The sequence below is a fragment of the Bubalus bubalis genome, chromosome 12, assembly GCF_019923935.1.
Source record: "Bubalus bubalis isolate 160015118507 breed Murrah chromosome 12, NDDB_SH_1, whole genome shotgun sequence".
NCBI lineage: Eukaryota > Metazoa > Chordata > Mammalia > Artiodactyla > Bovidae > Bubalus > Bubalus bubalis.
The window spans coordinates 8,997,085-9,016,748 of record NC_059168.1 but is presented as its reverse complement, the minus strand read 5'-3'; the positions used below and the strand labels follow the sequence as shown (position 1 = coordinate 9,016,748).

At 47.3% G+C, this 19,664-nt stretch overlaps 1 protein-coding gene across 1 annotated transcript in view; it reads right to left on the bottom strand.

Annotated features, from left to right (window-relative positions):
* The window catches only part of GPR45 (G protein-coupled receptor 45), a 41,981-nt gene extending 24,254 nt beyond the window's left edge, over window positions 1-17,727 (bottom strand). The window contains exon 1 of the mRNA XM_006067893.4: window positions 17,365-17,727. The gene's annotated coding sequence lies outside the window, so the exon portion shown is untranslated. The remainder of the gene's footprint in view (window positions 1-17,364) is intronic.
* Window positions 17,728-19,664: the final 1,937 nt, after the last annotated feature.

Here is a 19,664-nt window from a genome sequence, read left to right as displayed (position 1 = left end):
GTGCCTGGGAGGGGCCAGGAGACCCTGGGGAGAGCCACACGCCTCCCCCCAGCTTCTGATCAGCTGTTCCAGACTCCGGTTGTTTATTTTTCACTTGCTTATGTGATTAGATCTGCCTGGCTGACAGTCTTTCAAGGCTCCATTCTCAGGAAAACCGTTTTGCCATTTATTAAGCCTGAGTAGGCCGTGGCAGGGTGGATTGCAGGGAGCCAGGTCAAGGTTTACTATCCCCAGCCCCCAGCCCTCACCTTCAGAGTCTCTGTTACGTTTTCCTCTCCATCAGGTGGTCTCTCAGGGCAACCCAAATATTTGCAGACACCTCCTTCTCCAGCAAATTTCCCCCTCCAACCAGATTCCTTCAAACAACAAATAATTACAGCATAGCACCTACTGTGTGCGGGGCACTGTGCTGGGTGCTGGGGTGCAGCTAGGGGCCTGCCTCATGGAGTCCACTGGGAAACAGACTTAATGGAACCACCAGGCGACTCCTGGAAAATGGAAAGGCTGGATCGAGCTGAGGAAGTGATGTCCACGTTGCAGAGACCATGGCTATGCTGGGGGTGGGGTGGAGGGCTCCCTTCCACATGTGCATGCTCCCCAAGGGGTCTCCTGCCTCCACCTCTCCCCTGCCCGGCTGAAACACCCCACCTTGCTGCAAGGACTCCTGACTCTTGATCTCCAGCCCATTGTCTGAGTTTTGGCTGTATTTCTAGCCACCAGTCAAACAGCTTAGTATTAGCGATTGTAATAATAAAATCCAAACAATACCAGCATTTATTATGTGTGTGTTTGACAGTATGCATGCCATCCTCCTTTGGTTGTTGTTTAGTCACTAAGTCATGTCTGACTTTGCAACCCCATGGACTGTACCCACCAGGCTCCTCTGTCCATGGGATTCTCCAAGCAAGAATACTGGAGTAGGTTGCCACTTCCTTCTCCAGGGGATTTTCCTGACCCAGGGCTCAAACCCATGACTCCTGCATCCCTGCATTGACAGTTGGTTCTTCATCACTGAGCCACCAGGGAAACCCATACAATCCTTCTTAGGAGTCCTCTTATTCTTATTTGGGGTGGGGGTGGGTGGCATGCAGGAGTGGCATACACTTGATCAAGGTCACATGGCTTAGAAGCTTCAGGACCTGGATTTGAACTCTGAGCTCTGACACCAAGCCTGAGCCTTCCCCACCGTCCACTCCATCCACTGCCAGTCGGGGGACCCTCAGCACCTTGTACTCAAACACCTAAAACCAAGTTCCTCCCCCTCCTCTCCACCCAGCCCCTTATCCACTCACCCTATGAGAGGTCTGTCCCTCCTCCTGCCTCGTCTAGAAATGGCCTCCTCACTCTCGTGGAGCACTTAGATTGTCACCTGAGTCATCCCTGACTCCTCCCTCTGCCTCTTTCCTCCCGTCCAATCAGCTTCTGAGTCTGTAAGACAGCTTATGGCTCTATCCTCTGCCAAGTCTTCTAGGTCAGCGTAATAGCTCCTAAACAATCCCATTTCAGGATCACCTCTCTCCAGCTGACTCCCAAAATGACATGTGATGCTTGTTCCCCTAAACCCTGGGTCTTTTGGTTCCTCCCTTGATCAAATACCTGATGGCTTCCTAACAAAAATCATGACTCCTAAGTCCGGCATCCACCCAAGGCCTCGCTTCTGGTTTGCATGTGCTGCTGCTGCTAAATCGCTTCAGTCGTGTCTGACTCTGTGTGACCCCATAGACGGCAGCCGCCAGGCTCCCCTGTCCCTGGGATTCTCCAGGCAAGAACTCTGGAGTGGGTTGCCATTTCCTTCTCCAATGCATGAAAGTGAAAAGTGAAAGTGAAGTCGCTCAGTCGTGTCCGACTCTTAGCGACCCCATGGACTGCAGCCTACCAGGCTCCTCCGTCCATGGGATTTTCCAGGCAAAGTACTGGAATGGGGTGCCATTGCCTTCTCCAGGTTTGCGCATATGTCCCCAAAAATTCGCCGGTGACACCCGAAGCTCAACACACCTCACTTCCAAATGGGAGAAATTATTTGCAAGTGACATGACCGACAAGGGGTTAATATCCAAACTATATAAGCAGCTCATAAAACTGAATATATATATAAAAAAAAAACCTCAATCAAAAGATGGGCAGAAGATCTGAATAGACATTTCTCCAAAGAAGGCATACAGGTAGCCAACGGGAACATGAAAGGATGCTCAACAGCACTAATTATTAGAGAGGACGCAAAGCAGACACAGTGCTGCACCCAGGCCCGAGCCTCTACAGCCCTGACTGGGTGCAAACACCCTCAGACCCACCCGAAGAGCTCTGCCCACCTGCTGTCTCTGAGTGAACCCTGTCTCTGCTGGGCTCTGTGTGCCTCTCCCTGACCTGTCCCCACCTCGCTCCCCAATATCCTCTCCCCGGGACCTCCCAACGTCCCTCCAAACGGTTCTGAGTCATGTGGGATCTTCCCAGATCAGGGAGTGAACCCGTGTCTCCTGCATTGGCAGGCGGATTCTTTCCCACTGAGCCACCAGGGAAGCCCTTGTAAGTTCTTTAAAACTGGATGGATGCTGGTCCATGAGAACAGACCATGGAAATGTCTCTGCTGGGAATCTGCTTTTCCAAAGTGAAGATAGAAATGTCCCCTCCCGCCTGAAGACCCAGCTGGCTCGGGGCCTCGTGGTATCTCCACCCTCCTGGACTGGTCAGCATCTCCACTCCATTCTGTTAGCAGAAGACAACTCTGAGCAGCAAGGCCAGAGGCATCCACCCTCTGGAGACTGAGCTGTAACTCTCTCTGGAGATAGATTCCTCCACAGGGAATAAACATGGAAATATTTGTGATAAAAAATAGGGTAGAGCCTTGTGTCTCTTTGGGGAACGGGATTCCAATTATCTCCACTTGCCTTCAGGCTCCACACTGTTTACAGTTTTTTAGAAACCCTTTAACTGTACAAAATTCTTCCCAAATATGCTGCTGTGTCTCTCTGCTCTTTCATGAAGGCAGAAATAGGACCTTGAGGAGTGCATGGCACTTCCTTCCTGCCCCAGTGACATGAAAGGGACTGGAGATAGAGGAAAGCATACTGAAGTATATAAACCAAAAAAGTGTTCTTTGCTGGATGTGGGTCAGTGGTCAGTGGTGATGCTGAGGGCTCTCTTGACGGGGAGCTGGGCGCCAGGACGCAGCCTCGGACGACACCCATGGAGCCCAACCTTGGGGCGTACAGTAAAGCCGGGGGCTCACACATTGACGGCTGCAGCCACAACAGCTCGCCCAGACCAACCAAATGTCTAGCGACAATTTGGAATCAGTCATGGGAGAAAAAGCAAACTGCAAATCAGGTCAAGCTTCCAGGGGACAAGCTCAGTTTTTAAACCTTCACTGCCACCAGCTGCTTTCTCAAGGCATCAGACACGAATGTTTGATGAAAGAATGAGTGGATAAAAGAGATGACATCTTGTTAGAAAAAAATACCATTTTCTCATCCTCAGGGTCTCGGTCATCTGATCTACCACTAGACTACCATTTTTACTACCTAAAAAAAAATACTTTTTATTTTGTATTGGGGTAGAGCCAATTAACAATGCTGTGATAGTTTCTGGTGGACAGCGAAGGGACTCAGCCATACATATACACGTATCCATTCTCCCCCAAGCCCCCTCCCATCCAGGCTGCCACGTAACGTTGTGCAGAGTTCCCTGTGCTGTACAGCAGGTCCTTGTTGGTTATCCATTTTAAATACAGCAGTGTGTACACGTCCACCCCAAACTCCGTAACTATCCCTTCCCCACATCCTTCTCCCCTGGTAACCATAAGATTGTTCTCTAAAGAGTCTAACACTTTTTAAATTAGTAATCACCTAACAAGTAACTCCATCCTCAATGGCTGTACCCACAACAAAAGCCTTGCATAGTAGAAGGGGGAGGAGCGGGGAGAGGAAGGGACGGGTTATTTATTGAGCAAGTGCCTTAAACATGCTGTTTTTTTCCATCTTCTACCAGCTCTGTAAGGCATTTTTCATCGCATCCCTCTTTTACAGAGGAGCAAACAGAAGCTACAACTGGTTCCATAACATGTACAACATCATATGGAGAGAAGGGAGTGACCCCACAGATGCACGTTCAGGTCTGTCTGAGTTCTGCTCCTTCTGGAATGACATGACTTTCCAGACTTACTCCAGACAGACAGGAAAGACTGATTTTGCGGAGTTTCACCGCTAAAATAAAATAATTATTTACATTAACAGTCTTTTCCCCGTTTCACCAGGATTAATTGAATTTTCTTAATTTCATGTTTTTTCTCCTTATTTTTTTCCTAAGGCTTTTGGTGCCTGCTACCCCTTATTGGATACTGACGTCAGCAGTCCTAAAAGGGATGAAAAATTAGGAAAGGATCCTTAACAACGATTCATGCTTCATTTGGGAGATTTTCTTTTATTACGGAAAGTAGGCTCTCAATTGTGACTTCAGATTGAATGTGTGTTCCAGGCGCCTTGGGCGCTGGCAGGAGAGTTACGTGCACGGAGCTCATTTAAAAAGGTGTCTGGACAGGATGTCCTGAGGAGGGCCGTTCATCTGAAGGAGAACACAGGACGCACCCAGCTCAACATTAGCAAGGACACACCAGGGGCGATGAAAGCAATTTCCTATTCAGAAGAAGCTGGTCTCATTCCTTCTAGCCAGCAGCCTGTCTGCTCTAGCTTCTATCAAGAGTACAAACAGTCTTTGGTCACTCAATAAATCACCCATTTGCCACAGAAGACACGTCCTCTTCATTAGAGAAGGGGGAGGATTAGACTCCGACCTTAGAGCTTTAGAGCTGTACTGTGATGCTCCAAACAATTACATAAAAGTCAGACCCCACTGACAGGCAACCTCCCAGAACTAAGGAAGGAAAGAAAGAGCTTCTGAAAGCAGCCAGGTCTGAGGCTCTGCAGCCCTGCTGAGAGGCCAACTTTTTCCTTCCAGGAGCCGTTTATTCAGTCACCCCTTCATTTACTCATCCAACACTTTTTCAGCCCTACTCTGTGCTGTGCAGTATTTGGGAAGCCCCAGGATGCATAGGAACCCCCTGCCATCCGTCTGGTGGGAGACGCGAGTAGGGGAGAGAATTCATACAACGCTGCACCCCACAGGCTCTGCTCGGTGGGGAGGGGGCCCGATGGGGGCCACGGAAGAGTGTGGAGTGTGGATGTCAAGCAGGAAAGACGATATATTCCCACACGACCCCTCCCCCACAAGGAAACTTCAGAGGCGACGGAAACAAAAGGAAAATTAGACTGGACGTTCAAATTTACAACTTTTGTGCATCCAAAGACACTAACAATAGAATGAAAAGCCCACCGATGGGAAATACTTATAAAAGCAAACACCCAGCAAGGAATTAATGTCTAGAATAGACAAAGAACCCCTACAACTCAACAGTAAAAACAAACAGCCTGATTCCAACACAGATAAAGGAGCTGAAAGGGCATTTCTCTGAAGAAGATTCACCTATTTTCATAGTGTCTAGCTTTCCTTTTTTGTTCTGTTGTTTTCTGGTTTTGATAGCAGAGAAATCATGCCTTCATAAAGAGGCCCGAGAAGAGTTCTCTCTTTTTCTATTTTTTTCTGGAAGACATTAGTTAGAATTGATCCGCTATTCTTTAAATGTTTGGTATAATTCTCCGGTGAAGCCGTCTGGTCTGGAGATTTTAAATTAGGAATTTCATTCCCTTAATAGCTGTAGGACTGTTAAAATTATCTGTTTCATATTGAGGCAGTTGTGGTAGGTTGCACTCTTTCAGAAACTGGTCTATTTCATCCCACTTGCCAGATTTATGTGTAAAGAGTTGCTTGTACTAGTCTCTTACCACTTTTTTTGACGCCTGAAGGATTTATAGTGTTATTTCATTTCTGGTATTAGAATTGGCATGTTCTCTCCTTTTGTGAGAGTTGGACTATGAAGAAGGCTGAGCGCCAAAGAATTGATGCTTTTGAACTGTGGTGTTGGAGACGACTCTTGAGAGTCCCTTGGACTGCAAGGAGATTCAACCAGTCCATTCTGAAGGAGATCAGCCCTGGGATTTCTTTGGAAGGAATGATGCTCAAGCTGAAACTCCAGTACTTTGGCCACCGCATGCGAAGAGTTGACTCATTGGAAAAGACTCTGATGCTGGGAGGGATTGGGGGCAGGAGGAGAAGGGGGCGACAGAGGATGAGATGGCTGGATGGCATCACTGACTCGATGGACGTGAGTCTGAGTAAACTCTGGGAGATGGTGATGGACAGGGAGGCCTGGCGTGCTGCAATTCATAGGGTCGCCAAGAGTCGGACACGACTGAGCGACTGATCTGATCTGATCTGATCTCCTTTTCTCTTTGTCAGTCATGATAGAGATTTGTCAGTAACTTTATCTTTTCAAATGGCCAGCTTTTTGTTCAATTGTTTCGTTGATTTTCTATTTTCAAATTCACAAATTTCTTTCTTCTTTTCTTTTCCTTTCTTCCTTTCTTGAAGTATAGTTAATGTATAATAGTATATAAGTTTCAGGTGTACAACATAGTGATTCACAATTTTTAAAGGTTATTCTCCATTTATAGTTATTATAAAGTATTGCCTATATTCCCTGGGTTTTACAATATATCCCTGTGGCTTTTTAAATTTTATATATTACAGTTTTTTATTTTATACAGAATAGTTTTATTTCATAGATAATAGCTTTTATTTTATATCTCTTAATCTCCTTAAGTTCGTAGATTTCTGATTGAATATCATTTTCTTCCTTCTATTTGCTTTGGGTTTATTTTGCTGTTTTTTAAGTTTCTTGAGATGGAAGCTTAGATTATTGGTTTGAGACTTTGCCTCTTTTCTAAGTATTTAATGATGTAAATTTCTCTCTCAGCATTGAATTAGCTGCATCCCACAAATTTTGATATGTTTTATTTTCATTTTGATTAAGTGTGTCTTTACATTTCCCTTGAGACTTACTCTTTGACTTGTGAATTACTTGGAAGTGTTATTTAGTTTTGAAGTGTTTAGACCTTCCTGTTATCTTTCTGTTATTGATTTCTAGTTTGAATAATAGTGGCCATTATTTCCTTGAGAACTTTTTCAGTCCTGACCTTTTTCTCTTCTCCTTCTAGAGCTCCAATGACATGAATGTTAGGTCTTTTCTAATAGTCCCATGGACCTCTAAGTCTTTCTTCCTTCCTTCTTTCTTTCTTTCCTTTTGTCTATTTTTTTCTTATTTGCTTTAGGTACTTTTTTATTATCTTCCAGTTCACTAATTTTCCTCCTCTGTCTCGTCCACTCTGCTGTTAACTTCATCCACTGAGATTTTTCTTTTATTTATTGTGCCTTTCAGTTCTAAAATTTCCATTTCATTCTTTTTCGTATTTTCTATTTCTTCACTGAGATTTTTTTCGTTTTTCATTTGAGCAAAGCGTACCATAACTTCCGTGAGCACTTTTCTGATGACTCGTTTAAAATCCTTGTTGGGTAATTCTAACACATGTATTATGTTGGTGTCAGCATCTATTGCTTGAGGTTTTTCAATCAGGTTGAGATTTTCCTGATTCTTTGTATGACGAGTGATTTGAGGTTGAAGCCTAGATGTGTTGGGTGTCGTGTTATGGGACTCTGGGATGCCAGAGATGAAATAACACCCAGGGAACTCACAGCAGTGTTATCCTCCATGTCCTAAGGTCCCTGGTGGGTCTACCTCCTTCTTGCCACTTGCAGAGTCTTCTTATGCTTATTTTACACAGAGTGTTCAGAGATGTTTAGTTCTACCTAGTAGGAAGAATAAGAACAATTACTTGTACATCATCTTCCTAGAAGCAGGAATCTATATATGTGTGTGTGTGTGGGTGTGTGTGTGTGTGTGTGTGTGTGTGTGTATAGTGAAGATGCTACCTCCTTAATAAGCCTTGAGTTAAGAGTATGCTCTTTCCATATTCTGTGCCTTGGTCCTGTTTGCCCACTCACTATCTCTTGCCTGCATTCTTTAAATGGTTCCCAAATTAGTCTCCAAGCTGACAACCTCTCCCTCTCTTCCAGGCTCCTCTGTTCTGCAGATTGTGGGCAAAGACATCAATCTCTAGCCTTCCTTTCTGTTCCTCCATAACTGTTGGCAGCTCATCTCTGGCTTCATCCTAAAACTCAACCTCCTTCGCCTTCAAAGCCAGCAATTCAATGGCTCCACCTCACATCCACTGCCTTCTCTTCATCTGCTCTCCCATGTGATCTGCTGCTGCCCTAAAATGCATCACTGCTGGATTCCAGACACATGCTGTGCAGTTGCTTCTGGGTCTTCACGCATGCCTTGCCTCCACTCAGAATGCCCCTCCTTGCCCACTCTCTCGAGGGAACCTTCCTTGATCACCCAAGGCAGAACCGATGGCTTCTCCACACTGACATTCACACATAGCCTTTTACTCATCTTTCTCTGAGCACATTTTCAATCCATTTCGCAGGACAGAATGTGTACTCCTTGCAGGGTCTCTTCAGGCCTTCTTGGCTCAGTGGTCCAGGGAGGAGAGCAGGCCCATCAGCGATGGGAGACCAGAGCTGGCTTCATCCGGAAGCAGGGGGTATGCAGAGAAGCATCTGCTACTTCTAGAAAGTGTACCTTCATCGGGAGATTCTGCTCTGTGTCTGGCTGTTCTGAAGGTCCAGGAAGATTCTTTAGAGATGTGTTCACCATATTTGTCTTGAGGTCAGTTGTGCAGACTGTCTAGAGCAAGGTTCCCCGCCCTTCATTAGATCCACCTGTCATGACCATGATGTGGACAATTCATCCTTTGGGATGCAGCTGTTTTCTCTGTAAGGGGGGTGTTGGCAGCATGAGGAGTAAGGGAAGGGAGAAGTTGGTGGGGTTAAGTCTTAGCTCTGCCACTTACAAGCTCTGTGGACTCTGGACAAATTATTGAACTTCTCTTTGTATCTCAGATTCCTCCTCTGAAAAATGGGGATAAGTATAAAACTTCCAGAGAATCACATTCAAATGCTTAGAACCACTCACAGCACTCCATAAATGTTACTGGTTAGCATTTTCAATGATTTCCACCAAAGTGCCCTAAACAGTAGAAGAATATGAGTAAGGATCTGGGGAGAGACCCCAAATTAGCCTCTATCTACTGGACGTTTCTTTTAAGCATTCTGTTTGCGTGCATGCTCAAACACTTCAGTCGTGTTCAATTCTTTGTGATCCCATGGGCTATAGCCTACCAGGCTACTTTGTCCATGGGATTCTTCAGGCAAGAATACTGGAGTGGGTTGCCATGCCCTCCTCCAGGGGATCCTCTCAAACCAGGAAATGAACCCATGTCTCCTGAGTCTCCTGCATTGCAGGTGGATTCTTTACCCATTGAGCCACCTGGGAAGCCCTTAAGCATTCTATCTCATGTTAAATATTTATGCAAGTTTTGCATTCTACTCCATTATAAGGTTGAGTATTTTTTTTAACACATTTTTTACTGAGGGATTTTTGCAGAAACTAATGCCTGCAGCTGGCGATTTATTATGGAAGTGAACATTGAAACACTCTGGTCAATAACATTTGGGTAACAAAAGATGTATTAATATGTTTCTAGTAATAAGACCCTGATGCTGGGGAAGATGGGAGGCAAAAGGAGAAGGGGGCAGCAGAGGTTGAGATGGTTAAATGGCATTACTGACTCAATGGACATTAATTTGAGCAGACTCTGGGAGACTGGAGAACAGAGGAGCCTGGCGTGCTACACTCCATGGGGTCACAAAGAGTTGGACACAACTTAGCGACTGAACAACATTTCTTTTGCAAATGTATTTAAGGAAAAAGTACACTCTAGGTAGACACCTCCATGTTGCCCCTCGACATGGGCTTGAGTGAGGGGCACAGCCAGGGGACCTGGAGCCAAGGATACAGAGGGTGGGTGCCCACGCTGGCACTGGAAGGTGCGTTTCACTGGTGAGAGCCGTGCAGGGCCACCACCCCGTTCCCTGTTCCTCCCTCAACTGGGAGCCACAACCTCAGTCCAGCTTTTCTCATTTCAAGAGCTGGACTTTTCTTGGACGCCTGGGATCTAGAGAATGTGAGCATGGAAATAAAAATCTTGGCTTGGATTTCCTGAGCTATGATCATCAATAAAATAGGGCAAAAGAGAGCTATAATCTAATGTACTATATTACTGTAATTAGAGCTTCATGCATGGAGCTCTTACCCGCCCTCCCTCCAAAATAACCAAACAGTTTTAGCATAAATAGTAGCAACTTTATTCTCCATCACGGGGCGCTCTGTGATTGGGTAATTATGGTAACAGCATCCAGTATGCGGGTGTCAAGTTCAGAATAAGAGAAAAAAGATGGGAAAAGGCACACGAAGGAAGAGAAGCACAGAATCGCAGCATCGCAGGGTTGGGAAGAACAATTGTGTACCTTCCTTCCTGCTAACAAAAGAGGAAATGGAGGCTCAAGATGGTGGGGGTGGGCTGGGTGGGGGTAAGTGACCTGCAAATGTCAGACACTTAGATGGAGGTGGAAAAAACGTGAAGATGTTAGTCACTTAGTCATGTCCGACTCTTTCTTGACTCCCTGAACTGTAGCCCACCAGGCTCTTCTGTCCATTGAATTCTCCAGGCAAGAATACTGGAGTGGGTAGCCATTCCCGTCTCCAGGGGATCTTCCCAATCCAGGGATTGAATTCGGGTCTCCTACATTGCAGGCAGAGTCTTTCCTGTCTGAGCCACCAGGGATGGACAGAGTGGAGTCAGAACCAAAACCCAGGTCTGTCTCTCCTGTTCAAACTCTTTTCTACCCAATGTCCCTGGACAACTGCATAAGGTAGAATATTCTAGAAAACTTTCCACAAGGCAACGAGTTCGCTAATGAAACCTGTGGAGGTATAGAACACAGCGCTTCCGTGCCTTGAGCTGTTCTCAGTTCATTTGTTGCCTGAGGCCCAAAGTCATGGGCACTGAATGTCAACAGTCATTAGCAGGAAAAGTGTGAAACATGTTCTGTTTTGTCCATTTGGTTCCTCTGACCCAGCAGATGGGAAAAATGAGCAAGTGCACAAACTAATACTTTGTTCAGCTTCTGGTTAAGGAGGCTAATTGTTTACTTTCAGTGAGATTTTATTTCTGTTATTACACTGGGAGCAACTACCACCCTGGTCAGGCGGCAGCCGTCACATCAAGGCAAGACCCTCTGCCAGCAGAAAGATCACGACTCGATGAAGGTGCAGGTGATGGTTAGCAGTTTTCAGCAATAAAGTGTTTATAATTAAGGTATACACATTGTCTTCTTAGACACAATGCCAGTGCACACTGAACAGACTGCAGTGTAGTGTCAATGTATCGATAATCTTTAAATCTTTTTTTTAATATAAATTTATTTTAATTGGAGGCTAATTACTTTACAATATTGTATTGGTTTTGCCATACATCAACATGAATCCGCCACAGGTGTAGACATGTTCCCCATCCTGAACCCCCCTCCCACCTCCCTCCCCATACCTGTGCTGGGTCTTAGTTGAAGCATGCAGGATTTAGTTTCCTGGTAAGGGAGCAAACCCGGCCACCTGCATTGGGAAAGCCAAATCTTAGCCACTGGACCACCAGGGAAGTCCCCCCCTCCAATCACTTTTATATGCACTGGAAGACCAAAAGATTTGTGTGACTTGCTTCACTGCGGCATTCGCTTTACTTGGGGTGGGGGTGGGTCTGGGTCCAAGTCCACAGCATCCTGGACCTGTGCCTGGAGGTCTGCCTTAGTCTCTTCTCACTTGAACATCAACCACCGATTTCCCCTAATGACAGCAAACCAGAGTGATATGCTCCAATTCTTCCCATCAAATGAAATGAAATACTTGGGGATCTGACAGCAAAGTCAGGGGAAGACCCAGTTCCTAGCAGCCCTCCTCCTTATTAGCACACCAGAAGTACAACAATTAAGGTTATGCTGTTGGCCCACTTTGATGAAAAGGACGCATATCCAATTACTTCACATGACGACAAGTGCAAATAATTAGAAATACACCCCAGTGTCTTGGAACTTTCTGGAAGAAACAACTTTAGGTGTCTAGGTGCTTTCTCAGGCTGCCATTCAGAGCTGAGATTCACCCACCTTCACTCTGCTTCACTGTTTTCATTCCTCCATTTCAGACCCGAAGGCAGCGAATCAATTATCAGAGATGTAGGTGGACGTTCATATATAATAATGTGTTTCAAAGTAGATAAAAACAAAACTTCGCAAATCATATGGAACAGGGTGAAACAAAACATCAATCTGTGATCAACTACTATATAGAAGGGAAAAAACTCAAACATGCAAAAGAAAATAAAACATTGGAAATTTCCCAATAAAAAACTGAACATTCGTTAAAATTTTTAAAAATTTGCCTAACCAGGCTGTAACACCAATGAAATTACTCTCACCAAGTCTCTCAGGCACCTGTGACTGACTTTCTTATTAGTTAATACGTGGAGCAGTGGCTCTCAAACTCGGGGGTGGGGTGGGGCGTGTGAATCACCTGGAAGTCTGGTTAGCATTCAGAGGGTCAGTTTCAGATTCAGGTGGTCCTGGGAGACTGCTGATTAACACAGCCACTAAGAAGAACCTACGGAGGTTCCTCAAGAAACTAGGAATAAAACTACGATATGACCCAGCAACCCCACTCCTGGACATACACCCTGAGAAAATCATAATTCAAAAAGACACATGCACCCCACATGTTCGTAGCAGCATTATTTAAAATATCCAGGACATGGAAGCAACCCAGATGTCCACAGACAGATGAATGGATAAAGAAGATGTAATACATACATACAATGGAAATATACAGCCATAAAAAGGACTGAAATGGAGTCATTTGCAGTGATGTGGATGAACCCAGAGTCTGTCATACAAAGTGTACTTCAGCAAGAAAGAGAAAAACAAACATCGTATACTAATATACATAAATGAAATCTAGAAAAAAGGCACTGATGAACTTTTTGCAGGGAAGGAACAGAGAAACAGATGTCGAAAACAGACTTGTGGACACGGAGGGGTCGAGTGAGAGCGCAGCATGGACATATATACACTCCCAGGTGTAACACAGCCAGCTAGCGGGAAGCTGCTGAAGAGCGCAGAGAGCTCAGCTCGGTGCTCTGTGATGACCCCGAGGGTGGATGGGGGTGGGAGTGGGAGGCTCAAGAGGCAGTGGATATATGTGTTCATAGAGCTGACTCACTTTGTTGTACAGCAGAAACACATAGCATTGTAGAGCAATTATAAATTATAATTTATAAATTTATAATTTTTAATTATAAATTTTAAAAAGAACTTGCATTTCTAAATTTCTGGTGTCAGCTGCTGCTGCTGATCCTCATCTTTTTCTCCTACTATTTACTTATTTTATTTGGCAGCACCGGGTCTTGGCTGTGGCACGTGGGATCTGGTTCACTGGCCAGGGATGGAACCCAGACCCCTGCATTGGGAGCTCAGAGCTTTAGCCACTGATCACCAGGGAAGTCCCTCTAGACCTCACCTTACATAACTTAGCTGCAGGTGGCTCTGGGGACCTCTCCCTGGACCTCGGAACATCACACCTTTTTTGCTTTCTCTGCCATCTCCCCTTTTTAGTCTGCTGGTGTCCCTTGAGACTTTACCCTTGGCTTCTACTCTTTCACTAGAATCTTACCAAACAAATCCATTCTCTCTGAAGCCTTCATCACCACCTACACCCAGAAGCCCCCAGACTGCAGCTCTGGCCTGATATATGTGAGCCTCACAAGGTCATGGTTGAACCTTGCATTGTGGTTCATTCAGAGCTGCATCTAGGTGACCCCAGAATGCCTGGCACATAGCACATGCTCCATAAACATCTGTTACAACTTCCTGGGAGACATTTCTACCTACATATCCCACAAGCTAACTGGCAACTGAGATCAGGTGTATTCAGAGAGTTATATATCACAAAAGGATATTATATAAACTAGATTCTCCCCCCACCAGTATCTCCAATGGCTCCATCGTCCACCAGTTTTGTGAGATCTAAGAAACCAAAGGGGCATCCTTGAATCTTCACAGGTCAAACACGTGTTGATTTTGCCTGCTAAGTTTCTTTCTTTGTTAAATATTTATCTATGTTATCTTTTTATGTGGGTCTTAATGGCAACGCATGGACTCTCCATCTGCGGTGCATGGGTTCAGTAGTTGTGGCCCTGGGTTTAGTCGCTCTGCCGCATATGGGATCTTAAGTTTCCTGATCAAGGATCAAACCCTTGGTCTTTGCATTGCGAGGTGGATTCTTAACCACTGAACCATCAGAGAAGTTCCCCTAAGTCTCTTTCAGTCCTTGATTCCCATTGCCACTGCCTGGCTAGGCCACCTTGGTGTCTCGCTGGGATGCCACGGCAGTCACCCGGCCCCCATCCCTTCTGTAGTCTCCCCACCGCACAGCAGCCAGCTGACAATCAGATCTCACCCTCCATGCGCGTCCAGGCCTCCTCCCTGCCAGAAAACCACCACCACCCCTGCCCCGGCCTGAGTCTCCTGGTGGCCCTGCTGACCCCCTGGCTGTCTACACACTCCTCCCCCAGACTGTGCTCCAATCAGCCTCAATGAGTTTTTGTTCTTCAAACCCTCCATGCTCTCTTCTTTCTGAACCATGATGCATGACCTTCCTGCCACTCGGAACAGACTTTCCTTTTCCTCTGACCACGTTTTACTGATGATCTTGTGCTCATGTTTCAGTTCTCAACTTGAAGATTCACATCCTCCAAGAAGCCTTCCCTTTCCCCCTCAGGAAAAAAAAAAAAAAAAAAACAAAAACTAGGATATGGCCTGGAACATTCTGTATCTGCATATAGTGTCACCCCTGCTTGTCTAATTATCTGGTTTATCTGCCTGTCCATGGGGAGCTCCTGTCCATGCAGTGCTGGGCCCAGGGCTGGGACTCAGTCATAAATTTCTAAAAAAAAAAATTATTTGTTTATTTAGATTTTTGGCTGTGCTGGGTCTTTGTTGCTGCATGGGCTTTCTCTAGCTGCGGCGAGTGGGAGCTACTCTCTAGCTGTGGAGTGTGGGCTTCTCACTGCAGTGGCTTCTCTTGTTGCAAAGCATGGGCTCTAGGGTGCATGGGTTCCATAGTTGTGGCTCCTGGGCTTAGTTGCTCCTCGGCATGTGGAATCTTCCCAGACCAGGGATTGAACCAATGTCTCCTGTATTGGCAGGCAGATTCTTTACTACTAAGCCACCAAGGAAGTTCCCAGTCCTATTTGCTAAAGGAAGAGGCCAACCAGATTTAATGTGAGATACTGAAAAGAAATCAATCCAAAAGGAAATCAGTCCTGAAATATTCACTGGAAGGACTGATGCTGAAGCTGAAGCTCCAACACTTTGGCCACCTGATGTGAAGAGCCGACTCATTGGAAAAGACCCTGATGCTGGAAAAGACTGAGGGCAGGAGGAGAAGGGGACGACGGAGGATGAGATGGTTGGATGGCATCACCGACTCAATGGACATGAGTTTCAGCAAGCTCTGGGAGATGGTGAAGGACAGGGAAGCCTGGAGTGCTGCAGTCCATGGGGTCACAAAGAGTTGGACACAACTGAGTGACTGAAAGACACTGAAAAGAAATTATTTTAAAAGAAATTATTTTTCTATGTTGGGAACAGCCAAAGAAGTTATATCTGGAAAAGGACACAGAGGAACACTCATGGACCACAGAGATTTTCTATCTCTTACTCTGGGAGCAGGTTTTGTGGGGGTCAACATAGGTAAAGTTTCAGCTGTGCAGTGAGTTAAGTGTATAAATGATACTTCAGTAAACAGAAAGAAGTTAGGGCTTCCCTGGTGACTCAGAATTCACCTGCCAATGCAGGAGACATGGGTTTGATCCCTGGTCTGGGAAGATCCCACCTGCTGTGGAGCAGCTGAGCCTGTGAGCCACAACTTCTGAAGCCCACACTCTAGAGCCTGTGCTCTACAACAAGAGATGCCACCACAATGAGACGCTCGAGTACTGCCTCCAGAGAATAGCCGCCGCTGGCCACAACCAGAGAAGAGACCGTGCAGCAATGAAGACCCAGTGCAGCCACAAATAGGTAATACATAAACATCATCTTTAAAAAAGGAGTCCTGCTATCCTGACTTTTGGGCAAGAAAATTTCCAAGCATATCAAGATATGTAGGGTTGTCTAGTTTATGTCTAGTTGGGCGAGAACACAAAACCCAGATGTCCAAGGCTCATTTCTAACCAGTGGGCAAAAACAGAGGGGACTTAGCTGCCTATTTTCTGAAAGTCACTTTTCGTACGGAGCCGGTTTTGTGGAGCTCACCTTGGGCGCCCTAACAGCCCTGATGGCTCCAGAGCCGCGTGCGTCCTTTGGTCCGATCTGTGGTCCCTTGGACCAAGGAAAGGCCAGTTTGAAACAGCAACGGAAACATTCTTGGGGCAGCGTGAGAAACTACACACATCCAGAGTAATGAGATCGAGATCCACCAACCGCCAAAAGCACTTTCCGCACCTGATGGATGGGCTCACTGCCTTCAGCCCACTTGGGTGACTTCTACAAAGGACCTCTTTTACCCCTATTCCTGGTTATTATTTTTGGAAAAGCTTCATTTTCCTTATGTCTCCACTTACTGCTGGTATTTTCACACCCAAAAATTAAAAGAGAGAGAGAAAAAATTAAACTCCTGATTATCTAATTTAGTGAGGATATTATTTTATACTTGATCATCATCATCAGCATCATCATTACCAAGCGAGGGGGAGTTTTTAATCAGACCTCTCCAGCACCAGAATTAGAAAAACCGAGAGCATCGAAGCCTGATTGCTACCTTAGTTAACCGGCCCCGGACAGATGACTGCAAGCCCCTCTGATCTCTGATTTGAGGAGCTCCGACGCTTTTTCAAAGTACTACCCGTGAAAAGGAAATAATCTGATAAAGTTGTCTTTACACCGGGGAGGAGGTGGGGGAAGCCGGGATGGGCGCAGGTCAGTGATGGTGATGGTGGTGATGGTGATGGTGCTGGTGACGCCGGCCCGGTCCTCTCCCGTTGTTTCATCACTGCCTGTCCTCTGCCTCCTGCGTCCCCGTGTGGCCTCTGCCCTGAGAAACACGGCCGACAGGACTCGCACCCAAGCCGCACGTCCGCAGGCGCAAGGCTGCGGCGCCCAGCGAAAGCGCACAGTGTCCCCGAGCGCGGCGGCTCGGCACCTTCCCCACGACCCCTGCGCCTCCTCCGCGCACTCCCGCGCCCCTCTCGGCGGTGGCCCCTCCGCGCCCACCGCGCCCCGGCACCGCCTGGCCGGGCGCGCACAGCCCGAGCCCCGGACAACCGGGCTGGCCCGCATCCCCCGCAGGGAGTGCCCCCGACCCGGGCCCGCTCCCTGCCGAGCCCCCCCGCCCGGCCACCGGTCACTTACGCCTGCGCTGGGCCCTCCGCCCGGCTGCCCCGAGACAAAGGCTGCGCGGCCGCTGCGCCGCCGGCTGCTCCCAGAGCCTCGGCTGCCGGGGACCCGGAGGAGGATGGGGCGGAGGAGACGGGGAGGAGGGGAAAGGATCGCAGGGGAGGGGCCGCCGCACCACCGGCCTCCCGGCCGGGGCTGCGAGACCCAAGCCCTTCTCCCCGGCCCGCCGCGCTCCCGGGTCCTCGGCCTAAACCTCCCCCAGGGACCAGGGTACCGCCCCTCGGGGGGCGGAGTGAGAGGAAGAGGATGGAGGGAAATGAGTGTGTGTGTGTGTGTGTGTGTGTGTGTGTGTGTGTGTGTGTGTTTTCCTCCTTCCCAATCACGAGTCTCTCCATCCGCCCCCGCGTCCCCAGCCAGCTTTGGAAAATGCCGGCGTCTGCTTCACCTGGGCAACCCTGGAGGCGCTCCCAACCCACCCCCCTTCACTGCCCGCGCCTCTTCCAAGAGGGACGTCAGCCCATTTCAGGGAGAGCAAAACCGAGGCCAGGAGGGGCTTGCTGCGGGGGAGGAGGAGGGGCGCCAGCTCTTTAAGAGCGGGACCCACCTTTTACCTGTTTTCCTTCCGAAAGCGTGGCACCTGTCGGACAGACAGGCCGGCAAGGTGCAGGCTGGCGACTGAACTTGCCCTCTCTGGGAGAAGTTACACTTCCGCCTGGCTGAGTGATTTGCATCTTGTTATGAAGAGTAGCTTGGATTTATTTTTATTTTTTAAACTTTTTTATTACGGCATTTTAAAAATCAAAAGGAGAAAAAATTGTATCCTGAACCCAGGAGTGCTCAGCTCCAGCCTGAAAGATTGTCAACATTTTCTTTCTTCTTTGATCTGCTCCCCACTCCCCCAGGCTAACTAAAGACTTTAAAAAACCATGATCACAGTATCATTATCCTGTTACAAAATTAAGAATAATTTCTTAATATCATCTAACTTTGATTTATTGACAGCTGACTGTGTCATCTGCCTGGTCTGTTCTAGCGCTTTACCTGTGTGGCTCAGCCTTGGTGGGCCCTGACTTTCGCTAAAGCTGGTGGTGGAACAGGCGGTGAGCTGGCAATTACCTGCCTGCAATAGTTTGTGGAGCAGGAATCAGAGAACAGTGACCCCATCCCAGGCCCAGACACTCCTTTCTGGGCCTGAACGCCTTGAGAATTTTGATTGAAGGCCATCCTTCCAGAAAAAAGGCACACAAAGAATTTTTATTTAAATTCCAGGAGTTTCACACTTATTAAATAGATAAATAACAAGGACCTAAAGGATGAGATGGTTGGATGGCATCTTATCTCAGGCGAGAATACTGGAGTGGGTTGCCATTTCATTCTCCAGGGGATCTTCCCGACCCAGGGATCAAACCTGCGTCTCCTGCATTGGCAGGCAGATTTTTTACCACTGAGCCACTGGGGAAGCCCAACGAACAATATCAGCATCACCCAGACACCTATCCGTCATCCACTAGATTGGTGCAAGGGGTGCCTCGTGTAGCGTGCACACAGATCACAGGCCACCCTCCCAAGAGGTTTCGGCCCAAGCCAGGACCTCCCAGCCATTAGCTTGGGCAACTCACACCTGTGCACTTCCCCAAACCCTTCCTGGGGGCAGGACAGGGCCGGAGGGGGAAGGAACGTGCCCTGGGCTGGGGTGTCCCAGTCTCCCTGATTGTGACCGCTTGACCATGCCTCTTCTCCTCCTGGTTGCTCTGTATCACTCGCCCTGAGTGGGAAGTCTCCTCTCCTCTCTCTATTCTCCCCCTCCCTTCCCCCACTCACGACTTCCTGTTTTCTTTTCCTATCTCACAATCCGGATTGTACTGGTTTTTAAAACTATTTGATGTACTTTGCTTGTATCAATGAGGGACGATGTAGGTGAATAAAACCAAGATTAAAGTTTTTGTGGAGTGAGATGGACTAGTGACACTCAGCGTCCAATTCTACTCAGGGGAGAGCAGCCCAACAGAAAGACTTCAGTGGAGAATATCTGAGGGATATTCAGGTCTATGGGTCTTCTCGGGAATAAATTTACCAAAGGCTCCCAAGGTAACCCTTCCAATGAGCTGACTTATTAGAAAAGACCCTGATGCTGGGAAGGATTGAAGGCAGGAGAAGGGGGCGACAGAGGATGAGATGGTTAGCAATACCAACTCAACGGACATGGATTTGAGCAAACTCCGGGACATAGTGAAGGACAGGGAAGCCTGGTGTGCTGCAGTCCAGCATGCAAAAGACATGACTCAGTGATTGAACAACTACCACCCAAGGTAACG